We start from the raw sequence: 23,927 nt of genomic DNA, 5'->3' as shown, positions 1-23,927 counted from the left end.
CACCGCTGTTGCTGCCACTAAGCCTTGGAGGCATAGGAAACGCTCAACACGGTGCCCAAAGTGGCAAGGTGAATGTGCAGCAAACATATACAGTCCTGTTGCCACTGTCCCAAGAGCTGAGCTGCTGTGGGCTGTCCCCAAGTGCCCCTGGTGCTGCTCAGGGGCTATATCAGGCATTTGTCACCCACCACAGCCTGTGTCTCTTCTCCCAGCCCCCACCCCCACTACTCTTCCAACCACTCCGCTTGTATCTACTGCTTAGAATTAGTTGTAGCATGTCCCCTACATACTCATGAACTAGAAATTTCATCCTCAGTGTGACAAGGTGTCAGAAACTTTACAGTAAATATTTAATTCACTAAATATTTAATTACATCCCAGCATGTACAGCCTTCTCCAAAGAATCTCTCAAGATCCCAGTTCTGAGAAGTGAATCAGTTCCTCTAGCTTCCAGGCTCGCCATGTGACTTCTCCTTCTCCCACATTTTCCTGCCATAATCCCATCCCCCCAGGGTCTCACCAGAGCCCAGCAGATGCCAGTACCATGCTCTCAGATGCCTGGAATGGTGAGCAAAATGACCCTCTTCATACATTACTCAGAGGAAGGTATTTTGGTACAGGAACTCAAAACGGGCTAATGCACTGATGCCCCGTTTCCTGTGGTCTTTTACAATTTCTGATCTTCTGTCTCCTTCTTCTATGGAGGACTTGAGTTTAAACACTTCAAATACTGATCTCAGACCTACGCAGCAAATGTTTTATTCCAACTTCTATCCAAATCATTACATCTGGGTACAAACTACCCTCAGTGGTTCCAACACATAGAATAATTCATCCAATAGATCTGGCCAAAACCATCCCTCGGAGACTGAAGAGAGGAAAGGGATGAAGAATGAAGGTATCAAAATATCAGACTTGAGAATCACTGCCTCATCAAGTTGATAGAAAATGCAAAAATCCCTGACACCCCCCCACCCACTCACCTGATGATTAGAACCTGTAGCAGACTTTTTTAGGGCCATCAACCAGCTCCCAAATCATGACATGGAGACTTGGTATTAGTTATGTACTCTTGGCCTTAGCTTAGGCTGGTTTCTTGCTAGCTGTTAAAACTTAATCTGTTTCTCTTCATCTACATTTTGCCTCGGGGCTTTTTACCTTTCTTTCCTTCTGTATATCTTCCTTTGACTGCTTCTCATGTCTGCCTGGCTGGCAGCTGTCTGGCTTCAGGTTCTGGCTGTGTCCAATTTTTTGTCCTTCATCCTCTTCCTCTCTAATGCCTAGATTTCTCCTCTTACTTACTCTCTCTGCCTATCCCTCTACTGCCTAGCTATTGGCTACTTGATCTTTATAAGACCAATCAGGTGCCTTAGGTAGGCAAGGTGAAACAAATACAACACATATTTACACAGTTAATTCAAATTTTTACAACAAGAGCCTTGTTGCCACAGCCCTATAAGATGGTCTCCTGACATTCCTTACTCATGTTCAACAATAATGATGTGGGATATTTCTCTGTATACTGTGAATATGTTTTACTACCATTGGCTAATAAAGAAGCTAATTTGGCAGAATAGAGCCATGCAGTAAATCCAAGGAAAGATATAGGGGGAAAAGGGCAAAGTTGGGGAGACACCAGCAGTCACTAGAGAAGCAAGATGAGAGGTAGCAAGCCACAAGCCTCATGGTAAAATATAAACTAATAAAAATATAAACTAATAAACACTTGTTTGTCCCGGACGCCTGGCTAGCTTACACCCAAAATAATCACACAGAAACTGAATTTATTAAAACACTGCTTGGCCCATTAGCTCTAGTTTCTTATTGGCTAATTCTTACATCTTAACTTAAGCCATTTCTATTAATCTGTATATCGCCATGTGACTATGGCTTACTGACAAGATTCTAACCAGCATCCGTCTCGGGCAGAAGATCCATGGCGTCTCTCACTCTGCCCTTCTTCCCAGCATTCAGTTCTGTCTTCTCCACCTACTTAAGTTCTGCCCTATCAGGACCAAAGCAGCTTCTTTATTCATTAACCAATGAAAGTAACACATGAACAGAAGAACCTCCTACACCAAAAAATGAGTTAATTTAAGTTGTAAGAGTTAGTTAATATTAAGCCTGAGCTAACAGGCCAAACAGTTTATAGTTAATATTAAGTCTCAGACCATACCCCTCTTTTTCACTTGGTAAGTGGACCCAGTATATCTAATGGACCTCAACCCACTTTGGCACCCATCCATGTCTTTTCCCCCATGGATATCTTATATCTAATGAGCTTTTTGGCCTTCTCCATTCACTGCCATAGGTCTCCCAAAGTGGCAGAGAACAGTCCCATCCCCATTTTTAGCTTGTCTATCTGTAAACACTGCTCAAAAGTTCACTTTGGTTTTCTGCAATCCCAACCCACCGACCGTTATTTGAGTGTTCTAAATATTGTGGGGCTCTTCGATGTCCTCTCTACTTGATACCTAGACAAGTGTGTTTTGTGTCCAAGTGCTATTGTTACTTTTCTCTCTCCTAATGCACCTCTTCCCTGTCTACTGCACTAAATCAAATGGGGCTATTCATTAACATCAGCCAAGAATTCTTCTTACACATAAGGTCCCCCACAGCCCACTGCCATCAAACCCGCCATGCTCTGGTAAAAGACTGAAAGAAGCCTCATCTTCACATTCGCCCCGGAGTCATAGAAAACTGACATTCAAGATGACCTAGGGTCAAAGAATTTAGTTGTTCACTTTTCCGGGGAGAAAAATTCCAAGTGTCCCTACTGTATCATTACTATGAGGGTAGAGTAAGAAATGCTAAATAAATCCCAGCTTTCCAATCACTGCCTGGTTGATGTAGCACAGTATATTAGTTTGAAGTGACTGCTGCAATAAATAAATCTGGATGAGTTAAAACTAAAGAAACCCCGGGTCTCTTAGAAGTCTAAAGAGAGATGCTGGGGGAGTTGCCCCTACAGTCTCCACTAGAAAGTCTGTCCCACACCTTTCTTTGGGGGTAGGGATAGCTCTGGTACCACTGATGTTTTGGGGTTGGTACTTGGGTAGCTGTAATCCTTGCCTTGCCTTCATGTGACCACCTTGTGTTTTGTCTTCATGTGTCCATCTCCCTCCCCTTTCTATGTCCAGGAAGACTTCATCTGGAAGTTGTAGGCCCATATTTCTTTATGGTGTGGTAGTGGCAGCCAGGCTCTGAAGCCACAGACCCCACCTGAGGTGGTCACGTAGCCCTGCAGACAGGATATCACTGCCCTAACTAAGGGTCAGGATGCTGTTGCTCCTTTCAATTCAAGCCTACGTGACAGCTAGCATACAGAGCAGATAGGTAGATGCAGAAGGGGACAAAAAGCCATTGACCTGGTTACCTAGGAGACAGAATGCTAATGTGTTTCCCCTACGTTAAGTTTTGGTATAAAGGCCGTTTGAAGAATAAACGGAGAAATTCTTCAGGATATCATGGATATCATGAGGGATCTCTGAGAATCTAATCCCTCCTGATAAAACCATGTAAATTGTGTTTTTATTTTCGCGCCTCCACACCAGTCCAGAGAGAGTTTATGTTGGGGTCTGGTAGAGAAATAATTTGTGGTCTGGGCTTGGACTGGACTCCGATAGGAAGTCCTTCATTATCTCTGTGAAGACCCTTCTCCATACCACAGCCATAATCATGAGAGCTTAATACAGTGATATGTGGGGAACACTAGTCTATCCCCGAACTTAGTTATTGAGTTTCCTGTCCACTAAATGTGAACACACTCCTAACAGAGATCAGCTTAGTGTGACTCTCAGTACATAGGAGTTCATAGTTTAAAGCTAACTAAACTATAAAGTTGTAATTATCAAGTGTTTTCCTGGGGTCAGACCAAGGCGGGCCGAGGGACCACCCTTTTTTACTCCAAATCTAGAGTTTTCCACTTTTGTCATCATGGGAAAGCAGCCAAGTTAATGGTAACATGTGGTGCCTACCCCAGACACGGGAGAATTCAGTGCCCTGTGGGGAGCATAAATAATCTAAAGCACAAATCAAGCCCTATGAGGGGAAGCGTTCCGTGGTGAATTCTGCGGCTCAGATTCCAAATCAACAGGCCTCATCCCTTCGTTTAGGCGTAGCCTTAGACAGAGAGTCACGAGGCAACTCCTCCTGTTTCCATCTCATGAAAGCCTGTCGCGATCTCAGTTCTGATTCCATACTCAGTACTGCTTGGGTTCTCCCAGAGCCTCTCCCCCCGAAACCCCCTCCAGCCTGGCTAGGAAGATCTCTTTGTAATTATTGTGTACATGTTACATGCGTACATGTATGTGTATATGCCACAATGTACATATGGCATCAAGAGGACAACCCTATGAGTTTAGTTCCCTCCATCCACCTTTTTGTATGTTCTGGGGATTGAACTTGTCTTGTGCAGTCAGTAGCTTTATCTACTGAGCAATCCTGTCAACCCTCATCTTTCTATTATTTTTCTTTTTTCTTGTTCAACAGGGTTTCTCTGAGCAACAATCCTAGCTGTTCTGAAACTCACTTTGTAGGTCAGGCTGGCCTCAAGCTCACAGAGATCTGCCTTCCTCTGCCTCCCAAGCGCTGGGATTAAAGACATGCACCACCACTGCCCGGTCCACCTCTCTATTTCCAAATCCCTTGCCTTTAGTGCACTCACCTCTGTGGTTCCTCCCATCATGTTTCCAAACATTTGTCCAAGGAGAGTGAGAAACTATACCTTTCTGCCATGTACTTGGCTAAGAGAAGTTCAGAAACCTGTAAGAAAAGGCATTCTCTGCAGAAGCCGTCAGTGAGAGAAGGCCACTCGGTGGAAACATGAAACCTAGGTGAACCCCCAGACTCCACAAGCACCATGGCCATATCACAGGAAATCACATCTGCCTCCACGGGGGTGCCTTGACATACAGGAAGCATTCCACACCTCCCCACGCCGCCAACACCATCTTCCCCCTACCTCCACTTCCATTTGCCCTCCTCTTCATGGTCCCCTGAGTCCCAGTGATCCCAGGAAAGCTCCTCATCCCGATAACATTCTCTTTCATGCCACTTCATTTTTCCTTCCAAGCACAACATAGGGCTTGAAAATGTTTATCCATGTGATTATCTGCTGGTACTTTGCAAAACTCAGGAGAGGCACCCATTGTTGTCACCACTGTGGCACATAGTAAGTATTCAATCTATGCTCACTCAATGAATGGTTTAAAAAGTACCTTTCAAAATCCAACATTCTCATAACGTTTGGCTTGGAGTTCTCTTCAAAGGCACTGTGAACCCAACGGCTGCACTTGACAGCTTGTTCTTCCACAGAATCTTTAGAACTCCTTTATGATGGTGTCAACCTAAGCCTAGTTACAGCTGCGTACATCAAGTTGAGACTGCGAATCCACCCCCTCCCCCCATGATACTCACTTGTTCAAGAATGGCGTAAAAGCACGCATATTCAGTTCTTCCTTTAAAAATCTAAATGAAGGCACTGGAGAGATGGCTCGGAGGTTTAAGAGCACCTGCTGCTCTTGCAGAATCTCCAGCACCCAGAGGGAAGCTCACAACAATCTGGAATTTAAGTACCAAATCAAGCTGATGCCATCTTCTAGGCTCTAAGGGCACCAGGCAGACATGTGGGGACACAGACATATATGCATATAGAACACTCACGCACATATAAAGTCTTTAAATCTAAATGAAGCTCAATGTATTTGACATAGAAAAACTTAAACACCTAATTTTACATTTACTCCTCAGGTACCACTCCCTGCTCATTACTGTAATTGTTTTAAAATCTTATACCTAAGGGTTTCACATTAATGCAGTTTTGTTTCATATGTTCATTTCATAGTAGCATCAATTATTTTAATGATTTCCTGTAGCTCCTTTGGATTAGCTAATAGAGAGCCATGCCCACATTGTGACAGTCTATTTACATTCACCTAATTTGCTGCTTTGACTATGATTCCAGCACAATGTTTTAAAAGATGCTGCGACAACAAGCAATCTTGTTCCTCCACGTTATATATGCCTAATGGATTCTCATTGTGAGATTTCCTATGGGTCATTTTTGGAATTGCCTTTATCAAGTTATGCCGGGGACCAGCCTCAACAAAAATACCACTTACCAGGGTAGGGGCATGGGGGATCAGAAAAATTAGTAAAGAATACAAAGGCGTGAGTAAAATAATAAAACAGAAAATGCAGGATAGCACTGGGAAGAAGTTCCAGCGAGTACTGAAATCATCCTTGGTTAATTTTCCATACACTTTTGTTGTTATACCCCAATACAAAAGGGGGAAGAAGACAATAAAAGATTTCTTTAACATGATACCAAGGACAACTCTAACACATAATTGTTTCAATACTTTGAGCCACCAAGCCATTAATTCATTCATTAGCATTCTACTGTTTAAGCAGTGAACCCACCCTAGACCAAACATCCTGAAGGCAGCCACACCCTAGGTCAAACCTCCCATTACAAAAGAAGGAGCAGATGTAGGCTTGTACATTCTGACTACCTCTCTGTCAGGATAGAGTGGATCTACCTGTATATGCCATCTTAATGTCAAAAGAACCAAGTAACCACATCCTGGGTCAGGATGTGTTACCACACTTGTCAACAACTTTGAGCAACCTCAGGCTCTCTGACCTTCAGACAAGGTGGAAATAGTTTCAAATTTTTGGGCCACCTTAACATGGGGCCTGGAGAGATGGCTGAGCCAGTTTAAGAGCACTGGCTGCTCTTCCAGAGGACCTGAATTCAATTCCCAGCCCACATGGTGGCTCACAACCATCTACAGTGGGATCAGAAGCCCTCTTCTGGCCTGCATGCATACCTGCAGACAAAGGACTCCCATGCCAAAAAGGAAAAGAATCTTTAGCATGCACAAGTACCTACACATGTCTGCTCCAGGTCTTCTGTGCATCTACTATAGCTACATTAGCTCATTATTTTTATGAGACCCTTGAGTTTGAGAACAAGTGGGTCTCCGACTCTTGCCTGCTTTTGGGACTCTTTCTCTCCCTGTTGGGTTGTTGTGCCCAACTTCAGTATGATAGTTTTTGCTTCTCCTTATATTTTATTTTTGTCATGCTGAAAAAAAATCTCAACAGAAACAGAATGATTGAACATGAAACAAAACATGAAAGACAGGAGAAAAAAGAATTCTTAACATGAGCCTCCAACATTTATTATCACAATCATACCTCTCTCTTTTAATGCACTTAACAAACACCATCAATCAGCTTCTGATTTGAACCAATTTCACACTCTGGTAAAAATCACTGTCTTCAGTAGCATATTTTTCCTGATACTACTATTACTTTAAAAATGAGCATTTACAAAAAAAAAATTGTAAAATTGTGTCTAGCCAAGTACTTTCGAATTTTCTGTGTCCTAACATTTCAGGTAAAATCCAGATAGAGTAGTATTCCCTAGCAATCTCCCTGACAGTGTGTCTCCACTGGTGAGCAGAGACGTGTACTCAAGGTGAATGCTGCTTATGTTTGTACCCATATTGATATTTTAGAGTTTTCTATAAGTTAAGAACTTTTGCCCTATGTTTCTCTGTGACAGGAGAGCCTGCTTTTAGGGTTTCTGTCCTGCCCAGTTCCCACAGCTGGTTAGCCCCCCCCCTCCAAAACATCACACAGAGGTCTCCATAAAATTACAAACTGATTGGCCCATTAGCTCAGGCTTCTTATCAGCTCTTGTAGCTTATAGTAACCCATTATTCTTATCTATGTTAGCCACATGGTACGGTACCTTTCTCAGAGGGGCAGATCACATCTTGCTTCTTCCGTAGTCTGGGCAGGACTGGTGAGGAATGGGCTTCCCCCTTCCTAGAATTCTCCTGTTCTCATCGCCCCGCCTCTATTTCCTGTCTGGTTGACCCGCCTATACTTCCTGCTTGGCCAATCAGCATTTATTTAAAACATGATTGACAGAATACAGATAATTCTCCCACACCATTCCTCCCTGTCCTTGTTTGCCTTCTTTCCTATGAACTATACTTTATTTCCTCCTTCTGTAATGGTCTGTCCTGTCCCTTTAAGAGACAAGCCCCACCCACTCCTCTTCTTCCACCATCCCAATTCCTTTAACCTGTTGTGCCTAACTTCTGCTTTTTGTTATAAAGAAGAGATGGGAATGTAATGGGATGTCCTGTCCCTTTAAGAGACAAGCCCCGCCCACTGCCCCCTTCTGCTGAGGCAAGCTGATCTCCCTTCTGTTTCCAGTCTGTTCTCTTGCTCTGTTCCATTCCTCTTTGGAAGAGGTGGCTGCTGCCTCTTCTCCTCCCCACACCCTTCTCTCTCTCTCTCTCTCTCTCTCTCTTCCCTTTCCTTCCATAACCCACTGAATAAACTATATCCAACTCTCTCTGTATGGCCTATGGGTCTCTCACCCGCAGCAGCTCCTCCTGGGACCAGCTGTCTCCGCCAAGCCAATGAGGTCTCTCGCCCTCTGCCTGCCACTGGCCTGGGACCCACAGAGGCCTGTTGCTGCCCCTCGGGGAACAGCACTGTTTTATCTAAACCATAACACCTTCGACATGTGTGAAAGTTGTATTGCTCTGTTTGGAGATGTTTCCCCCCCGACCCCCTCCCCAGGCCCCAACTATTGAGAGGAGGCAGAAGGAAATTACATCACGGGAGACATATCCTCAACTGGGACCTGGGTGTTTCTCCCCACCCACCCCCACCTTCTGGATATGCTGATATGATGTAAGCAGCTTAGTTGTCAATCTTCCTGCTGTGACTGCACAACCCAGAGTCATAGAGCCAGAGCCACAGACACAACTAATCGTAGATTGAGACTTCCGCAGCTGGGAGCCACAATGAGTCTCTTTACAAGTTTGCTGAGTCTCAGATTTGTTACAGCGACAGAGATCCAACAAAGACATTCTTTTTTGCCTCGGTCACCTTTTAAAGAACTTTGTAAAAGTTCTTTGAGGCCTGAGGTCTGGTTTCATTTTCCGTCGAAGGAGTCTTGGATCTAATGGAGAAAAATGACAGCAGGTATTATTTTAAGCTTGAGTTTGAGTTTTTGAGTTTTGACTCTTTTGGAATGTTTCCTATAAATTCTAGCTCCAAATGGATTTGAAGGCCAACTGTTGTTTAAGAATCATCAGGAGGAGCCAAGTGGTGGTGGCGCACACCTTTAACCCCAGCACTCAGGAGGCAGAGGCAGGTGGATCTCTGTGAGTTTGAAACCAGTGTGGTCTATAGCATGAGCTCCAGGACTGGCTCAATAGCTACTGAAAAAAATTCCTGTCTTGGAAAAAAACAAAAAACAAAAACAAACAAGCAAACAAAAAAAGAATCCTCAGGAGGGTCTGGGGAAATGGCTTGGTCAGTAAGGATCTTGCCTTGCACGCATGAGGACCCAAGTTCAATCCCCAAACCCTACACTACGCCAGCTAGGATGGAGGTGGTGCTCCTCTGTAACCCTTATCCTGGGCAGATAGAAACAGGGAGATCACTGGGGTTACCCTTGTCTGTCCTTTTCTGCATAGTGAGTTTCAGGCCAATGAGAAACCCTCTCTGAAAGAGCAGTGACGCATTTGCTGCTCTTGTAGAGGACCTAGGTTTAGCTCCCAGCACCCACGCGGCAGCTTACAACTCAGACCCCTCTAGTTTCAGGGACTCTGACACCTTCTTCTAGCCTCTGCAGACACTAGACATCACGTCCATACAGGCAAAAACAGCCTTACACATAATGTTTTAAGTAGATAGCACTTGAGGATTGACACCCACGTGGACAAACACATGTGCACCTGCACACAAAAGAGTTCTCTAGAGAAACTGTGCATCTTTTGGCTTTGGTTTAGTAACTGCTGCTGTTATGATCAGCTGGCCTGGTCTGTCATCTGGATGGATACATTGTCCCTTTAAGAGACAAGCCCCATCCACTATCAACCCTCCCCCTTCTGCCTAGGCAAGTGGATCTTCTGCCTTCTCCAGCCTGCACTCTCTTTCTTTCCTCCTAAAGAAGTAACTTCTGTTCTCTCCCCCCCCCTCCTGCTGATCTCCCTTCTTCCCCCTGCTCCCCTTCCCTCCCTTCCTTTCCCCTCCATAACTCACTAAGTAAACTCTAAACCCAAACTCTCTCTGCATGATGTATCTGTCTCTCACCTGCCGCAATCTCCCACCCACCAAAGGACCTGCCAAGGCCTTGGGTCACCGTGACTATCCCTCACAGGACTGGAAGCAGCTTGGCTTTGTTATCAACCCCTGTGCTCACCTGGAGACATCCAGCTAGTTGCCCTGGGCTTTGCATCATTTTCGCCATTCTCACGTTTTCAGCTATGGAAAACCAACCACATTTTTAATTTCTACCAGTGGACGGCTAAATTTAAATAGTCACACCACGTGGACAACCATGGCGGCCATCGTTTTCTTTTAGCTTAACAAAGGGAGGAGCCAGAGGTTCCGCCCCTAGCCAAAGAGCACCAGCAGTAGGCTTTCCACATGAGGTCCCGCCCCTAGGCAGCTTCCTCTCACTCACTTTTCATTTAACTATATATGGAACTTAAATTCAACTGTGTGTAAATGTATGTATACTTACTGCTAAAGTTCATTATATCTCATTCCATGCTAAGAGAGCCATAAGTCTCATACTTGAAATTGAATTACAAAAAATACTGTATATATGATCCACCCCTGCTTTAAAATATATTAAGCTGTTCTCTACTATTATCAGTTCTATTGTTAAACTTCTATTGCAAACAGTTTTTTTCCTTCTTTGTCTTTCACAAGTATAAATCTCACCTATTAAGTTGAGAGCCATTACAATCAAGCTTGGACCCAGCTCTCCAGGCAGATCCTATACTGTAGTTATAACTTATCTGTACCCAATAGACAGCCCTCAGCTGCTCCGAAATCTGGCATTTAAATGTTTAATTATCAAAGACTTTTCATAACAGAGACAGGTTGGCTCCTAACAGCACTCTATTTCCTCCAAAGAAGACAGAAGACAGACACAGAACAACATCCATCTGCAATTCCCTTCATCAACTGACAAGCACTGACCACTGGGAAAAACTGCCTTTCATCTAAACTGAAGATCTTTAGACATAGACAGAATCACTGGAATCTACAACCTACCTAGCTGCTTAGGTCAAGGTAGGCTTGTCTTCCTACAGATTTCTAACCCACAAGATCTTCTAAACCCTGGCAGGCCCTGTGCTAAAAGAGCTAAAGGCAAATATGACCCTTAATGACCATGAAGAACCCTGAGGAAGGGCTCTAGGTAACCAACCAACCAAGTTCTCTGTCGTTTTTTTAAATCAATAACTCAAGTAAACTTTTATCCTTCTCAAAGATCTCTGATGCAGTTTGACAGCTGAGAGGTTTTGTCAGTTTAAAAGGACAACCTCACCAAACAAATTTCAGTAAAATACAAATACAAATTATTAAGGTGTGTATCTGCAAGTTATAAAGGTGTGAAGACAAATATATGCTATCAAATCTCTCTCATGCTACCTTCCATAGTCTTAAAAATACTTTTAATTGTGTAAAAGCATCTGTCACAATCACTCTGACATAAATATGCTACTGTTTATACTATGTATATGTCTAAAACTTATGTTTTCACAAACTCAAAGAATTCTTGTGAGTTCCAGGGAGCTGAATTGAAGTATCCACCTTAAACAGGTCAGATACACCCTCTTCAATTCCCTGGTCCTGAAATTTTTTTTTCTCTTCCTAAACTTAACTTTGCCCTCTGCTTTGCCAACACCTTGCTAGGCCCAGGAGACACTGGACAGTTACATACCACAAACCCTGGACAGGAGTAAAGTGACCAGCTACCCCAAGATGTGACCTGACCAGCACCCAGCTTTCTCAGGTTCTCTCTCTCTCTCTCTCTCTCTCTCTCTCTCTCTCTCTCTCTCTCTCTCACACACACACACACACACACACACACACACACACACACACAAGATGACACCCACAAATAAGCAGGAAGCAGTCTTGAGAATCCACAGTCCCAACTCCTTTAACCTATTGTACCTAACTTCCTGTCTTTTTATTATAAGAGATGGGAATGTTATGATCTGTCACCTGAGTACACTGTCCCTTTAAAAGGCAAGCAAGCCCACTACCAAGCCTTCCCTTCTGCTGAGGCAAGCGGATCTCCTGCCTCCTCCAGCCTGCGTGCTCTCTCTCTCTCTCTTTCTTTTTGTCTCTCTCCTAAAAACGTAACTTCTGTTCTCTCTCCCCCATCTCTCTCTCTCGGCCTCTCTCTCTTCTCCCTTCTCCCCTTCCCTCCTTCCCTTTCCCCTCCATAACCCACTAAATAAACTCTACACCCAAACTCTCTCTGCATGATGTATCTGTCTCTCACTTGCCACAGTCTCCCACCCACCCAGGGGACTTACTAAGGACTTGGGGACCTGCTGAGGCCCCAGATGGCCCACCGTGGCCCCTCATGCAACTGGCTGCTCCTCGTGGTTCCACCATCCCTTGTGGGACCAGTCTCCCCCCCCCCTTATATCTTTAAAAAAGAATAACAGTTTCTCTTCTATATCTAGATCTGAGGCTGTTTCTGTGTTTGCAGTCATTGGTGCCAGCAAGATCCATCTCTTATTTGTTTGCCTAAGCCTATGGGCCCTTTCCTTCCCCCTACATAGCCAACAATTCTCACATGTGTTTGACATGTAGATTTGTGTGAATAGTGAACACCCCAAAGCTTCTATCCACCCAGAGCCTGCGCATTAAGGAACCAGAGCCTTTAAAAATGTAATCAAGCTAGGATTGGAAAAACCTGGGTAAGTGTAAGCCCTAAATCCATTGACCGTTGTTAGCCTGATAGGAAGAGAATAATTTATGTATGGAGGGGGGCTATGGATGCAGAGGTTGGAATGGAAAGTTCTACAACTAGGAAAAACCAAGGGCCAGCACCATGTCGAGCTAGGAGAGAGACTTCAAAGCCAGTTCATATCCAAAGCCCCTAAAGGAACCAGCCATACCCTTACCTCTACCTGAGTTTCTGACGCCAGAGCTATAAGAGAAGAAATTCCTGCTTTAAGCCAATTCCATTTGTGAAATTTTCTAGGAAAAGAGGAACACCAAAACTCATTACAGTTGCTTGTGCTCTTGCAAAACACGAGTTTGGCAGTATTCTAAATCTATGACCATATGTGTGTGTTGTGTACATATACTGCGTCATGAATCACTGCTGCCCCACCCACACTTTCAGTCACACAGTCTTTGGGATTCATCCTTCGCACGTGCACAGCTGGAGAGGGCTTCCAGCTACCCACCTCTCCAGGAGCACAGATCAACAATTCACAAATGACTTGGGTGTGGCAATGCCTTTTATCTACGGAAAGGTGGGGTTGCTCTGCGTAAAGACTGCCTGTTTTCATCGAGAAGACGACACTGCAGTACTTACCCCATGCCTCCAATTCCTAGACTGTTTCTGTAGCCATACAGTTCCACCCACACCTGCCACTATTTGACTTCTTACATTCTGCCAGCATAGGAAACAAAAAAATATCAGGGCTGGGGTGGAGATCAGTAATAGGATATTTGCCTGATGTGCTCAAGGCCCTGGGGTCAACATGGTTTTTTTGGGTTCTCTGGCTAATGTTGAGTTCATGCAATCCCTCCCATACCTGATTGCTTTTCCTACCAATTAATTAATTACCTGTTTTCCCTTTTTTCTTTTTCTTCTTCTTTTTTTTGGCGGCTGGGATCACATCTTCCCATTTGGTTTGTAGCGGTTGCTTGCATATTCTGGATTAACAGTTCAAAAACTTTCAACACAGAAGGGTGCCCTTTATATTTGTAAAAAAAGTAAAAAAAATAATCTAGGTCTTCCAAAAGTTTTACTTTGTTACAGATCCACCAATGCTGCAGCTGTGAGAAATAACCCTGAAGGGCTTTGAGGTTAGCCCAGCTGATAGCTTGCAGGCCTAGCATAACACACCGGTTCCACCCTCAGCACTGCATGGAACACATACAGCAACCATGTGACTACATTCCCAGCTCTAGGCAAATGGGAACAGAAAACTCAGAAGTTCAAGGCTATCCTCAGCTATATATCAGATTTCAGGGGTGGGAACCTGAGTTATGTGATAATCCATATTTGATAAATGCATAAATAAATAAATAAATGTGAAAATCTGAAAAGTTTACATTGATTCTTTTAAGCCATTTGAAACTGTGTTACTATAAATAGCTTTTTATGAAAACTATTTTCCGAGTTGTCGCCACTAGTCTGTCATGCAGCAGTGTAGGTGGAGGAAAGATGCCCCCCCTTACCCCTCACCACCTGCAACAGACAAGAGAACTGACCCTCCCCCTTTCTAAGTGCAGCACTCAGGAAAGCGGGTTCCTTGCCATCCTATCACAGCAGAGCTCGCTGGGTAGTTGGAGGTAAGGGTAGCTGAAGTTTGTGAGCAAAGGAGAACTGTCCTGGAACTTGCTCTGAAGACCAGGCTGACCTCGAACTCACAGAGATTCGCCTGCCTCTGCCTCCTGAATGCTGAGATTATAAGCATGCACCACCACCCATGGCATAGTAGGTTTTTCAATAATCTTGTTACGTTGTTTGAGCTTTTTGCACACTGTAGGGGGAAAAGGCCATGCTTCTATCCTATGCTCAAACTGGGTCCTAGGCCCACACATTACATATTGATAGACCTGCAAGAGGTTGGCACATGTCATTAAACACCACCATGCCATTTCAAGAACACCGCTACCACTACCAATCCTTTTCTGAAAGTATTGAGAAATGACGAATCCCTCTGTGACAGACAGATCTGTTTTCCAAAATCCTCATCTTCCCACGAAAGCAATGAGAGAGAGGTGGTGGATGGATACTGGGAAGGTTTACTTCTAGTCTCATAATTCCCGCAGTCTCTGCCCAAAGCTATGGGGAATAAAGGCCTAGTCAGATCCTGGCTGGGCAAGCTCAGCCTATCCCGTAACTACCTACCTCCCAGGCGGGGGGGGGGGGTGGGGGGGTGGGGGGGGATGGGGGGGTGTCAGCAGATGCAGAAGGAAGGACACCTCCGGAGCCCTTGCTGTCTCCCTAGCTCTTGATACCAGTCACCAAAAAAAAAGTTCAAAACAAGCCAGACTAGTCTCAGCTGCTGTTGAAGTTTCGGTGCCGAGTTTGGGGTTGGGCCCTGTTGTGGAGATGTGGGATGGGAAATGAAAGAACAAGAGTTGGGGGATGGGGGTGGGGGGTGGAGGGTGTGACAGTGTGGGGGCTGGTAATCTCACACCACTAAAGAGACTCAGGGAGTCCCCTAATCTCCTGGCTCCTCCACACATTATATTCTACTGCTACAATCTCAAGTGTATCCAATAATATCACACTGTCTAGATAAAGGACATTCCAGTTAGCTTACAGAGAATTATTGTGATTAAAATTTAAAAAAAAATTCCTACACATCCACACAAGGACCCTATGATTGAAAATCTGAATGAGCCATAAAGCCTTTGGTGCCCTTTGATAGAGCAGGGCAGGGGCAGATTTAAGATGAGAAATTTTAAATCAACTTCCCACCCCAGCCCCTATCTCCACCCACCCTCTCCTAACCCAGGCAGGGCTCACCTCGGCCTCTAAAGCTCCATTCTTTCAAGGGTCTTCTGAAGAATTTTGGTCTCCTAGGAGTGCATTATAAAATGCAAATAACCCGGCAGGAGGCCACACCTGATGCCTATTGACGCTGGAGCTCACTATTAGCACCTAGCAGAGGCTTCTAGATGGCAGAGAAGAGCTCACCACCAACTGGCTCCCTCAGCTAACAGCCTCTCCCCCCCCCCCCCAACAAAGGAAAGCATTCAGACCTCTGACCGAGAAAAAGAAATGTCTTCCTGGATGGGATCCTTGAAGAGTCGAGAGAGACGTCCATATCTGACTGTAATGCTAGGACTCCAAAGACCAGGAGGGCTCCCTAGCCAGACTTCAAGATGCCCTGAGCCTTGTCCCTTCTACCTCAAGCCCCTCCCCACCAAGTCAGCAAGCTCACATACTTGCGCACCAGCGACAGCCTCACACCCTACTCTTCCGTCTTTCTCCCTGGCTCCCTCCCATCTTGGCACCACCCCTGATGTGGCATTTTAATGCCCCCTATAGCTACGTTTTATAAGTATGGTTTTAAGTTTCAAACCCGTTCAGAGCTGCCATTCAGCCTCCCACTAGTCACCTCCCTTTGGTTTTCTATTTGAAATGCAAAACTGAAAATGCGCGGACAGTAAACAGCACACTATTTACAAAAGCATAAACCAATACCCACGAGCTAGCACTTGCCATTACAGCGGTGGCCCTGACCCTTGACCTCTGTTGTCACCTTTGAAAAGGTCGTCTAGGTGGAGCCCTAAGGCTTCAGATTCACACCACGTTTGGTCTAGTCCCAAAACGTGAATGTTCCACTCTGGAATTCAACCAAATGTTTCAACAAATCTCAGCAAATACCCACCGGCTACCTAGTTTAGGAGAGGTTTGGGGAAAACATCAAGTCGTGCCTCTTGCCTCTCATTGGTTGACTAAGGACCCACATCTCTGCCTGTCTTGCATTCTCCACTAGCCTTGCTTCCCGTTACAATTTACTTGTAGATCAGTCCATTTCGTCTCGATTGCAAGAATGCCCATGCATAGAGCCTGGTTTTTTGTTTGTTTGGTTTTTGTTTGTTTTTTTTTTCCCAGGAATTAGGAGCAATGGCTCCAAATTTCCGCTTATTTTGGGGGAAAGTCTGCTCCCTTCCAGTTCATGACATTACGTGGTACAAGCAAAGGCTTATCTGAGAGGTTGTTAGAATTCTAAGGAATATGGCTGGCTTGCCTTCCCCCACACATTTAGAGAGGGAAGGATCAGATCCCAGCCCCAGCCCTCTGAGGAAGCCTTTTCATAGTTAAAACCAAGATTCACTATTCAACATAGTTCCGTAACCCCAGCACAACACTTGGATTTTGATAAATGAAGATAGGACCTAAGTCACGGTAAAGTCTAGATTTAGGTTCTGTGGTTAAGAGAAAGAAAGAACCTCCCGCTCTGGTCAGGCATGAATGACAAACATGTGTTCCGTTCCCCACCCCCGCATTCCCACCCCCACTTGGAGACCACGTGCGGAGCTGTTTAGCTTTGCAGGTGGAGAGTGGGGGAGGGGAAACGCAGGTCCCCGATGGCTGTGGAGCTTCTGCACCGAGCACTGCCAGGCATCAGCTCTAATTCCGTTCTCCACCTTGACATGTAAACTCTGAAGCTCGTCAGCTTTGCGTGTTCTGTATCTTACAATCCAAAACATCGTATTGCAGAGTGCCACTAATCCAGAAGGACGCTTGGATCATTTTAGGTGACATCTAAGAAGGGCCACAACCCCTAAAGTTCAAAACTTGTTTCTGGGAAGCGGAGTCCTCAGGAGCGTCGATACCAGCCCTGCCAAGTCGGTGCCGCATTCTTGACCAGCAGCCCTTCATGGTGGAACCTAAGGCCTCCCAGCTTCCCAAACTGTTACCCTTACTAACAGAGCGAGCTGAGGATGCTCGGGTGTTTCAGCCTCGGAGTTTATCGCTCTGGGTTGGCGTCTGTAGGATGCCACAGCTGCTCCCAGGTTACAGAGGTACAATTCCTTTCTTCTCCCTTCCCCCCCCTTCCTAATCCTGAGTAACCCCCTCCCATCCCCCTGCCCTTGCACACCCCTCCACCCCCAGTCTACCCCCCACCCCCACCCCGTGGGCCTTCAAAGGGTTAAATGCTGTCCAAGTGGCTTTTAAGAACAGCTGGAAACAAAGTGCTGCCCCAGGCTGACAGCAGCCAATAAAGGTCAGGCGGTTAAGGGAATTATTTTCCATGGGAATAATTTTCTAAGGGAAATTGTAAAGTTATTTAAACCACCAGGTGGGACACATAAAGAACCATCTTTCCCGGCTTTCCAGAAATGGATGCTGTTTGACCTCACAGAGGGTTTTTTTTTTTCTGTCTCTGACTTACATAATGAACTCCAAACCTTAGTAACATTAAGTGACTTTATCTAATTTGTGTGTGAATATGTGTGTGTGTGAGAGAGAGAGAGAGAGAGAGAGAGGGAGGGAGAGAGAGAGGGAGAGGGAGAGAAGTTTCGGGACAAGTTCCAAGGAACCACCAAGTTGTATTAAAAATAAATATAGCGTCACCTGTTCAGAAATAAAGCTGGTGAGATGGTCGCTGGGAGAGAAGAATATAATATGTTTCTGCTCTTTGACCCAGTAATCCCACTCTTGGGACTGCAGCCCGGAGAAATACATCCAACAAGGGACATTAGCTTTATGTGCAAAGATGTTCACTACAACAATATTTATGACTTAAAAAAAAACCCTAATGGTTCAAGGAAAGGGGACGGGTTAGTAAATTATCGCACGTAAGTGTGAGAGAATATCACGGGCCATTAAAACCGCAAAGGAACAGCATGGAAACTGTCAACTTAAAAAAGCAGACATAAAACAAAATGCTGGGTGGCGGTAACCAGGTAACTGCGCATGTTTGGTAAATAGAGATCGGAGCGTGTGGTGGGGAAGCTGGGAAGGCAAGGGAACCACGGGGCCTCCTCCCCCTTTTGCTCTGTCTTAAGTCGTGGTTACTTCTTTTCTGTGGTTAAACAAGAAAAAGTTGTCTTGGGGGAAATAAAACGCTCACGAATTGTTCGGAGAATTACGTGTGCCTCTGCGAATGTCCAAACCAGCCCCTCACTCTTAACTTTCGATGAACAAACTGCGTGGCGGGTAAATCATACCGCAATAAAGCTATGACAAAATATGGTTTAAAAGTTTTAAGTTGCGTCACTTTCAGCACAGAGGAATAAAAAAGATCTTCATTTCCCTTTTAAAAAGCAATGCAAGTCAAGCAGCTAGATGGCTGGGCTTTTAAATAAAATTCTGGACACAATTTATTAAGTCGCTGACAATTACCACCCTAGGCCCTATTTTGTAACCAGAACACGCCCAGTGGTCTTAAAGAGACAGGAGCCTTATTTCAGCCTGGTCCTCCTGAAATAAGATGGTCAGTAGCGGGAGGAACGTTCCCAAATCGGACAGATGGAGTCCAAATCTCAAATAAATGGAGGAAAATAAATCCCTTGCTCCATTCTTGCTCCATTCGGATATGCTGAGACTAGCTCTTTTCTGTGGGCGGTCCCCTGAGTGCCAGAGGCTTGTGGGCCAGGCTGACAGATTCTCAGAGGCTCTTCATGGCCCCGAGTGCTCAGTACAGACAGCTTGCAGCTCTCTGGGTCTATAGGCCAGAGGCCTATTGCTCTCGGTGCTCAGGTCAGAGATCTGATGCTCTGGTAATGGTCATCTTTGCCTCTTCAGCAGCAGCCGTATTTCATTTTACAGTAGAAAAGCTTCTGGTGTCAGGACTCCCAGCACTAGAGGGTAGGGTTCAGGGGCAGGGGCAGGGGCAGGGGCAGGGAGATGTTGGTGTTACAACTCTTAGGCTCCGGGCATTGGGACCCTCGGCCCTTTAGGACTCGTCAGGCCCCGGAACTTTCCATCAACATTTCTTTGCCATCTGTCTTCAAATGTCCTGCCTTTGGTGTCTTGGCTCTCTGCCTTCTCTATATTTCCACCATCCATCCATCATCACTGGGGCTCCTCTCGGCTGTCTCTCTCCGTACCTGGTCACTTGCGTTCTCACTATTGCCGAAGCCTAGTTACTGCCTCTGCGGCTGCCTTTTCCTGTCTGGGTTACCAGCACAGTCCACCCCTGATAAATGTCACAAGTATTCAAGGAGAGATTATTAAGGAGAAACCTTCCATTGGACCTAAGGATGCCACATGAGAGGACAGTATAAGAGATGTCCTCTAGGTGACAAAATGTGCACTATATAACCAGAGGTGGTTATGGCCTGGGTATGGCATGAAAACAGGGGGTTGTAATTTGCACCAATCATAGCTCAGCTTCCAGTTTCACCATAGAAAGCTTTACATTGTTAAAAAAGGTGTGCAACATATACACATTAGAGTTTTACTCAGCGGTAAAAAACAATGACATCTTGAATTTTGCATGCAAATGGATGGACATAGAAAACGCTTTACTGAGTGAGGTAAGCCAGACCCAAAAAGAGGAATATGGTATGTATTCACTCATAAGTGGATTCTAGCCATAATTAAAGGTCTTTGAGCCTATTATTCGTGATCCTAGAGAAGCTAAATAAGAAGGTGAACCTGAAGAAAATCATGTAGTTATCCTCCTGGAGATTGGAAATAGACAAGAGTCCCAGGTAACCTCGAGTGCAAGGTGGGGTGGGAGGGTTGTTGGAAGGGGAGAGGGTTAGAGAGAAGGGAGTAGGGGAGAAATGGGGAAAGCTCGGGGGACTGGGATGGGGGGAGGGAGGAAGGATGGATATGGGATCAGGGAAGAATATATCTCAACTAAGGGAGTCATTTTAGGGTTTACTAGAGACTTGATTATAAATGGGATCCCAGGTCCAAGGAGAGATCCCCAGATTGTTCTCTGAATAGAGGAGAGGGTGCCTGAACCAGCCTTGGCCCATAACCATACTGATGAATATTTTGCTTATCACCATAGATCCTTCATCTGGCGATGGATGGAGATGGAGACGGAGACCCACAATGGAACACTGGACTTAACTCCCTAGGTCCAAACGAGAAGCAGAAGGAAAGAGAATGTGAGCAAAGAAGGCAAGACCAGAGGGAACCTTCATCCGACGATGGATGGCGATACAGACGGAGACCCACATTGGAGCATTGGAGTGAGCCCCCCAAGGTCCAAATGAGGAGCAGAAGGAGGAAGAACATGAAAAAGGAAATCAGGACCGCGAGGGGTCCGATCACCCACTGATACAAGGGGACTGATCTAGTGAGAGTTCACCAAGGCCAGTTGGACTGGGACTGAACAAGGACGCGATCCAACCAGATTCTCTGAATGTGGCCGGCCCAGAGTCTTTCTGAAAAGCCATTGACAATGACACTGGGACTTGTTTCCTCTGCATATACTAGATTTTTGGGATCCAGTCTGTTTGGATACTCACCTTCCTGGACCTGGAGGGAGGGGGGAGGAACTTGAACTTCCCACAGGGCAGGAAACCCTGACTGCTCTTAGGGATGGAGAGGGAGGAGGAGGGGGAGTGGGAGGAGTGGGAGGGTGTTGGGAGGAGGGGCGGAAATGGAAACTTTTATAATTTAATAAATTTCAGACAGTTGAAAAAAATAATAGCAATACTAATAATAAAACATTATTAAAATTGATATTTTCAATAAAAAAAGAAAGCTTTACATTAACACAAATCACAGACCTTTTTTTTTTTTTTTTTTTTGCTAAATCACTGGTTTTATCACAAATTCTAGTTGGTCTTAATAATAAAAACCCAGAGTCAGAGTCGGATATAGGAGTTAAAATGCTGAAGATCAGAGACAGCCACTAGAGAGTTCTTTTACCTCTACCAATGCTCACACTGAAGGGGCAATCCTGTCCTTGAACTTCATCTCCAGATTTCATCCGTCTCCACCAAACCCCAGACTGCCCTGGGCTCCTGTCTGCTCGCACCTTATATTCCTCTCTCTACCCAGCCATATCATAACTCCTCTCTCCACCTCCCTAGCACTGGGATCACCTTCGTGTGAGATCTGTTTCTCTTTTAGCCGGATTCAATCTTGTGTAGCCCAGGGTGGCCTTGAACCAACTCTGCCTCTGTCTCCTAAATTCTGGGATTAAAGGTGTTTGCCACCACTCCCTGGCCTCTAGTGGCTTAGCTCTGCACTCTGATCTTCGGGCAAGCTTTATTTGTTAAAACATAAACAAAATATCAGTACGACTGGTTAAGTGTCCCTCCCCTTGGCTGAAGAAAGAAAAGCTACAAGGCGAGCCGCAGATTTATCTACAATTCCCTGAGGCTTGGGGAGAACTGAACTTGTGCAAGCTGTCTGAAACACTGTAGCAGGAGGAGGCCCAGAACCTGTTTTGTAGCAGCTTTATTGAGATGTAATTCACCTGTGCTCCAGTTGGAGACTTTCCTCGGGGCTGAAGTCAGCGACCTCCTGAGGTGAAGACTGAAGACTAACGATAATGGCCATGGCCCTGGGACTGGAAAGACCCGGGGTTGAACACTGTCTGCACGATTCCAGAGCTGGTAATCACTTGCTAATAGGACTTCCAAGGCCCAACCAGCAATCTACGCTCTTCCTCAATATACTTTAACTGAAGACATCTCTTCTACTAAATTGACCGGTCCATCCTCTTCCTTGCTCTCTTGCTTCTGCTGCCAGCTCCTCACCCCCTTGGATTTCTGGTTTTTTTCCCAACCAAGTCTCAGAACCTCAACCTCACAATGTCAGTCAGCACCAGCCTACAGCATACAACCCAGCACACACACTCCCCATGATCTCGCGCAGCTGGACTGTTATTTTTGCAGACTGGCATTAAGAAGCATAAGCCAGGAGGTTTTGTTTTTTTTTTTTTTTCCTACGCTGTCAGGCTGGGTATTCTTGGGCCTGCAGTGCAGATGGAGCGGTCCTGGGATTTTATGGGCAATGTGTGGGCGCTGTGCTCGTCTTCCAATCCCAGGCTCTGCAGAGCCCAGAGGGCAGTGGCGCATGGGGGATCCTGCTCTGTTCTCTGTTTTCCTTGGGCACCAACCCGCTACACTATAAACAGCCCCAGACTAAGCAGCACCTACCATGCCAGGTGCTGGCACCCTACTTCTTTGAAGCCCAGGAAATGAAGCACAAGGCAGGGATCAGCCCTGCAGAGGACAAGCCTGCCCTCTACCCCCTAACTAGCCCTGAGGCAGAACCAATTTCACAGTGGCTGGACGTGTGGCTAAAACTGTCTGCAAAAAATCACCAGTCTACGATGAAACATAACCGTGGGTTTTGTTCTATAACGTGCGAGTAGAGGAAATAAAGTTTTATATATATTTTTCAAAGATGGGAAGGAGAGGGGAGAGGGGAGCAGGGGGAAACGGAAGAGATGACGAAAAAGAAAAGATACAGTCACTTTATTCTAACACAAGCAGGTGAACCAGACTTGCTCATTCGTCCCCTCTCTCCTGCCTTCCCTCATCTCCCTCTCCCTCTCTCTTCTATTTGTGACTTCTATTGCTCAGTGATTTCCACTTATCCTGCTTTCTCTCAGTGAACACCTTTCTTTTTCTCCCTGGCTTCCTATTTTCCCCTATGCTCTCCCCAACTGCCCGCCGCCCCCACTTCCCACTGGCGCTAGCATGCCTGAACGAGAAGGAACAAGGTTGCTGGGTTTTGTGGAGGGAGAAGCAGCCACTGTGCTCTCCGACAAGTGAGTTCAAGACCAAGGTCTGCACAGCGCTAACCCTCCCTCCGCAGACTGTGGTGACACCACGTGTATGCCAGGAATGTACCCCACCAGGGCAGGCCCCACATGGGACACAGGGCTGCCTCTCCCTGCCTTGCTCTCTCCCTTCCTCAGACCACACAGCAGAACAACTTCAAAGGGAGTTGAAGCACTTGTACCCACCCTGCAAGTCTGAGGCCTCAAAGCTTCTCAGAGAGGAGAATGTTCACAACCCCCTTCAGCATTTCAAAAATGCTAATAAAAGCCATGCCTGGCCCATAAGGGGGCTGCCCAGACTGACTTAGCTGTCATATCACTGTGCTTCAGCCTGGTACAGTAGTAACACCATCTCATATAGCTGGAAAAATGCACAAAGATCAGACCCCTGAAGAGAACAAACACATCCGTCATTAAAAAGTTTAAAAAAAAAAAAAAGATTCCTTAGCAAACAGGCATGTCAAGTGGGCAAAGGTCTCTCTGAATTCTGGAGCAGTAGGTCAAGAATCCTGCACAAAATGTTCATTTTTTAGAAATAGAAAGTTTAGCCTCCAATCTCATCCCTAAAGGAAGCTACCTTGACAAGTGACTCCAAGGCCAAGGTGCAAGTGACCTTGAGGACTTCCCAATAAGCACTGTTGTGAACCCTTCATGACTTCCTACCCAAAGCCC

At 45.6% G+C, this 23,927-nt stretch overlaps 1 long non-coding RNA gene across 1 annotated transcript in view; it reads right to left on the bottom strand.

The window, feature by feature from the left end:
* Positions 1-15,981, bottom strand: part of LOC125400713 (uncharacterized) — a 30,241-nt gene extending 14,260 nt beyond the window's left edge. Inside the window, exons 1-2 of the long non-coding RNA XR_007232068.3 lie at positions 15,802-15,981; positions 13,649-13,778 (exon numbers count right to left, since the gene is read on the bottom strand). This is a non-coding gene — a long non-coding RNA (uncharacterized LOC125400713). The remainder of the gene's footprint in view (positions 1-13,648; positions 13,779-15,801) is intronic.
* Positions 15,982-23,927: the final 7,946 nt, after the last annotated feature.

This window comes from Myodes glareolus, chromosome 24 (assembly GCF_982192425.1).
Source record: "Myodes glareolus chromosome 24, mMyoGla1.1, whole genome shotgun sequence".
NCBI classification, from domain to species: Eukaryota; Metazoa; Chordata; class Mammalia; order Rodentia; family Cricetidae; genus Myodes; species Myodes glareolus.
Note: the sequence above shows the minus strand (reverse complement) of the source record. Positions and strands in the feature narration are given on the sequence as shown.